Here is a 5,436-nt window from a genome sequence, read left to right as displayed (position 1 = left end):
CCTCCCGCGCTCACCTGGGCGCCCCCTCCTCCCCCGCGGCTGCTTCTGGGCTGCCGGGCCCGGAGCTGCTCAGAGGGCTCCCGCCGGGCCCTGGGATGTCCCCTTCTCTGCCCGGGCCGCGCAGCCGGCGAGACCCGCGGGCACAGCGGGAGAGCGCGTCCTTACCTCGCGGGGGGACAGTGGGACGCCGCTGCCTCCGCCCGGCTCGGCCCGCCGCGGCCGCAGGCTCCGGAGGACACTGTGGCTTTTCCCCGGGAGCCCGCTGAGTAGGAGGAGAGCGAGCGGGTCCCGCCCCCCAGTCCCCGCCCCCGTCCCCCGTCCCGTCCGCCGGGCCACCCGGAGAAGACGCCCTTGTGGAGCTGGAGCCCAAGGTCCCCCCCTTTCCCAGCGCACCCCCCCACTCCCCACCCCGCCTGCACAGCACCCGCTTTGTTCGTCTCTGCAGCTGGGCCCTCCACTACCATCAACACACACACAGCCTCCGCCTTCTTCCCCTCCCCTCCGGACTCCCCCGGACCCTCCACCCCTGGGCCTTAAGGCTCTTCTGAAAGGGTGTTTTTGACAATTTCTCACTCTGCCCCCGCCCGCTTTTATTTATTTTTTTAACCTTATGCCTAAGTCCTCCATGGCTCCCAGAAAACATGTGCTGAGCGGGCCCGGGGTCACCTCCTGTCGCCCTCCTCCCCCTGTTCCATGAAGAGCCGTAAACGGGGTTGATAGGCCAGCGCATCCAGCGTCACAGATTCTTCTAAGGATAGGTAGTAGGACATGTTAAAGTGCCATGCAAACCGCCACGTACAAACCTGAATCGAATGACCACCCTGCGCCGGCCAGGGCGCGTCCCCGCCACACCTGCTGCCTCACGGAGGCGAGGCCGACGACTGAGCTCCCCGTCCTGGAGCACTTTGGGTCTCTCCAGGAGTAGGGGCTTAATAAGGAAGAAAAGGAGGAATGAAAACCCTAAGAAGAGTCCAGAAACTGAGCCTGGTTGAAGTCATCCTTCACCTCAACCCCCACCCCGAAATCCAACGCCGACAGCGGATCCTCACCTCACCAAGCCAGCTCTTGCTCCAGGAGCCTGGCCGGAGGCTGCAGGGAGCTGAGGTCAGCTAGACTGTCCTCTCCCTCGCCCTAGCCCTAGACGGACCCCTGGGACTCCTCCTCCCTGAATAAGGGAGCAGGAAGCAAGCACCCAAGGCTTCCGGCGGGGGCACAGAGCAGAAAATGATGGACGTTCTTTGGGATGAACGTATCTCGTTCTGATTCAGTGGCTCCAGTCTGTGCCCTGTTTCCCTAACCTGGGAGCAGCAGGAGGCTGAACTGCAGGAATCCTTGGTCACTCATTGACAGGACTGGCATTAACGGGGCCCCCACTGCCGGAGGCTGGGGCTGACCGGAGCCAGGCAACGGACGGGGGGAGGGGAAAGACACTGCTGTCGCCAGCTGTGGCTAACAGAGGTCCAGCAAGCGTCAAGGTCCCGGGAAGCCTCAGGATTTGGAGAGTAGGAGGCTGCTACTTATTTTTCCTCTCTTCCTCCTGTTTGAGGCCCATGAAAATATTTTTGACTCTGGCCACCTTTCATGAAGCAGATCAAAACAGCAATTTTCAAACTATTCTGGTAAAAGAAAAACAAACCGAAACTATTGTTTCTATGTGCCAAATTTGAGGGAAGGGGTTCCGACTGGGGTACCTCGGAGTCTTTTCACATGACTCCACAACTCCTAGGTCTTCTCTGCCATCCTGGTCGGGGGGCGGGGAATTTCAGGGAGTGACCCAGCCTGCCACGAGGCGGCCGATGCCCAGCCAGGGGCTTGGAGCAGCACCAGCTCTGCACCGTCCCGGGGCAGGGACCAGCTGACCCCAGGAGGCAGGCTCTCGGTGCGATGTGTCCTCAGTCCTGCGGTGTTGAGGCCCGGTGTTCCCACAGTTGGAGCACTCAGGGGACTCCAGACCTACCGCCCCCGCCCGCCACCCCCACCGCCGCACATCTGGAGCCCATCAAAAACCTAGTGCTCTCACAATTACGCAAGAGGTCGAGCAGCTGGAGCTCAGGGAAGGGGGAGGAAGAGGAGAAGAAAGCAGAAAACAGTTTTCCAAGCATGCTTCAGACTTTCCGGAGTGGAAGCAGGGGGAGAGGGCAGAGGCTGGGTGTGGAGGGAGAGCGGATTTGGGAAGGCCTCTGCACTTGGCTTCCAGCGCAGAGGCGGATTTCCACGCCCTCCGGCCTCTGCCTGGACACATGTCCCTCCAACTGCGCCCCTGCAGACCCGGGAGGAGGGGGTTTTGCTCATCACAGCAAGCGAACCCTGCAGACTCACACCACCTCAAGCCGTCCTTTCTGGCCGCGCTGGGGCCTGAACGCGGGCCTCGTCCGTGCGGGCGTGGTGGTGCAGGGATGCCAAGTGACTCCCCGCTGCGTCCAACTTGGGGAAAAGGTCAAACCTTTCTTCAGCAGAAACCTTCTTCTCCTTTCCTAGAGAATGTACAATCCACACTTAGACCTGAATCTAAGACACATCAAAGCTGAGTGGACGGTGGCGGGGGCGGGGAGGGAAGACCGGGTCTTCCTCATCTCCATGGCTCAGGACCTTCCTACGAGCTGAAAAGAACAAGCATTCATTCGGGCAAAAGAATGGGAAACCAAACCTATTTCCATGTCCCCCCATTGCCTTGAAATTGGAATGCCTTTTTCAACTGGCCCGTTTGGTTATCAACCCTTTGGCAGCGTACATACCCTTGTGGGAGCTTTCGAGAATTGGACTAGGCCCTAAATAACCACTTAGCCCCCGCCCTCTGAACAGCAAGGCAAAAAGCCCGTTGGTGGGGGGTTGGGGAGTGGGAAATGCCCCAGACTGCTAACGGCTGGAGAGCAGGCGACCCCTGGTATGGCAAGGGGACGCCGTCTTCCTCAAGCTTTGCCCCCTTGAAGCACCGAGCTCCCGGGGGCTAGGACGGAAGACGGGCGCTTGTAGAAATGCTGTCAAACTGTAGGTAAGAGCAGGCTGTACAGCAGCCAGTCACGTGTGCCCTTGGAGTTTCGCAGCTCCACGGCCGTAGCGTGTACCGAAGCGGCCCGAGGAGGAAGTGGAGAGATGTGCGTGGTGAGGGGAGTTCACGCTGAGCGTCTGCTCGGAGAGATTCCTCCGAAGCCTCGCCGGGACCCGCTTGTCTCGCTCAGAACGGGCCTTTCCGCAGCCAGCCGTTGCTTCTCGCTGGACTTGAATCTTCTCGACGGAGGGCAGTGGGGAGGCGGCTTTTCCCGTTCCGTTTTCCTCCAGCAGCCAGACCAGATGTGAGCTTTTTAAAAAAGGCTATTCTGTATCAACCCTGGGAATCTCTCAGATCCCACCCAGTGTGGACTTCACATGGACGGGAGGGTGAAACTTCCCGTGTCTGAGGTGCACGGGTTGAGAGACCTGGAGGTCTGAAACCAAGGAGATGAATTACAGATCTTTCTCAAGAGGAATTCCTGGCCCCAGAGGTGTGTCCCCTCCCTCCTCCGTGTGGAACAGGAACCAGGAACCTCCCACATTAAACAGAGTGCCGGCCAGGTCTAATCATTTTGTCAGTCTGCCTCACAAGAGACCAACAAGAGTCCCCGCGCTGCGGCGGAGGGGCCAGCCGGGGTGCGCCTCCCGGGCTGGGGTCACAGTCGGGCGCCCAGCCACACTTCAGCGACACGGGCCAGATTCTTTGTATTTCTCTTGAGGAGAAAAAGAAATTCAGAATCTTGCCTTTCACCATGAAGATAAAAACTTGTCATTCTCAGACATATTATTCATTAGCAAATAATCTGTTTTGCAACGAATCTGATGACATTCAATAGTTCTAAGGCAAATAAAAAGAAAGGAGGGGGCTTTTTCTGAAGGACTTACCGGAGCCCCCAAAGCGTCCGGCGCTCACCGCGGTCACGGACTACTTACACTGTTTGTCGGGTGGGAAGAGAAGGCTCTGATACCACCGGTTTCTCCTTTAGTTAGGAATGTTTAATATTTAGAATTTTTTAAATGTGTATTTATTCTTGAGACAGAGCACATTAACTTACTGAGCCACGCAGGTGCCCCCAACCATTGTTATTATTTAAAAATGAAGCCTCCTGTCTTTAATTTGTTTTTAATTTTTTTCAATGTTTATTTTTGAGAAAGAGACAGAGCATGAGCAGGGAAGGGTCAGAGAGGGAGACACAGAATCCGAAGCAGGCTCCAGGCTCGGAGCTGGCAGCACAGGGCCTGGTGTGGGGCTCTGATCCACGCACCGTGAGATCATGACCTGAGTCAAAGTTGGCCGCCTAACTGACTGGACCACCCAGGCGCCCCTGAGGTCTCGTTTCTTTTTTTTTCTTTTTTTTTTTTTTTAACGTTTATTTTTGAGAGACAGAACATGAACAGGGAAGGGCAGGGAGAGAGACAGAATCTGAAGCAGGCTCCAGGCTCTGAGCTGTCAGCACAGAGCCCAATGCGGGGCTCGAACTCACAGACCACGAGATCATGACCTGAGCCGAAGTTTGACACTCAACCCACTGAGCCCCCCAGGGGCCCCTGAAGCCTCCTGTTTCTGACTCTACAACTCTCCTTGGCAAAATTAAGACCAAAAGTCCGTAAGTACCTCAAATTCAAAAGCTCTGCCGTCAGGAGTGTGTGTGTGTAGGTGTGTGCACTCAGACGTAGAAAAGTACACGAGGCGGCACACCACCTGTATCTGTGGAAGGCAATGCATACCTCTAGAGATTATTTTCTCTTAAAAAATATCATTAATTTTTAAACTTAGATCCTGTTACAACATCTCAAATCAGTAAGCAGACACCAAAGTATTAGAGAGTCAAATGCACGTTCATTTTATAATACTCTTTATTCGATTACAGAATTTTCCTTCTTTGTGTACACTGGAATGTTATATTCCCTATGTATTTTACAGGGTTACAAAACGTCTCTCATTTTAAATATTACCCCAAAAGTAATTTCAGAAAAAAAAAAGTTGTGAAACTAAACTTAGGACAAGCAACTTTCAAATAAAACTGGATTAATAAGATTTCTTGCCTATTGAACTACACGACAGATCTCTTGTCCCAGTCCCCTTCCTCAAAAAACCCTCATGTGGAAACCAAGCCAGAGATAAGGACGCTTCCCTGATGCAGTTAGGGGAAAGGGAAAGGCCAGAAACTTCCTTGGCAGGCAGTCAGTCCCGTCCCGGCCTGTGCGGACAGCACGCTCTCTGCAGGGGGCGCCAGACGCTGTCCCCGTGGGAGTGGGACTCTCCAGCCAGCTGGAAGCGCAGGCCAGCCAGCCCCCTGGCCCGCCGCCCCCTGCCTGCGGCTGCAGCAGCTCCACTTGCATACGAAGTGCAATACTGGGTTAAAAAGCCAAAGCGGGGCTGCCGAGGAGTCTTCTCCACTGCACGAGTCACGGATGAGGGAGGAGAAGGAAGATCTAGAGACA

The 5,436-nt window shown here is 55.6% G+C and overlaps 1 protein-coding gene across 1 annotated transcript in view; it reads right to left on the bottom strand.

Annotated features, from left to right (window-relative positions):
* The window catches only part of PHLDB1 (pleckstrin homology like domain family B member 1), a 36,038-nt gene extending 35,820 nt beyond the window's left edge, over nt 1-218 (bottom strand). Inside the window, exon 1 of the mRNA XM_029915707.1 lies at nt 166-218. The gene's annotated coding sequence lies outside the window, so the exon portion shown is untranslated. The remainder of the gene's footprint in view (nt 1-165) is intronic.
* Between the last annotated feature and the right edge of the window lie 5,218 nt (nt 219-5,436).

This window comes from Suricata suricatta, chromosome 11 (assembly GCF_006229205.1).
Source record: "Suricata suricatta isolate VVHF042 chromosome 11, meerkat_22Aug2017_6uvM2_HiC, whole genome shotgun sequence".
NCBI classification, from domain to species: domain Eukaryota; kingdom Metazoa; phylum Chordata; class Mammalia; order Carnivora; family Herpestidae; genus Suricata; species Suricata suricatta.
The sequence above is the reverse complement of the archived record's forward strand: the minus strand, read 5'-3'. Positions and strand labels throughout refer to the sequence as shown.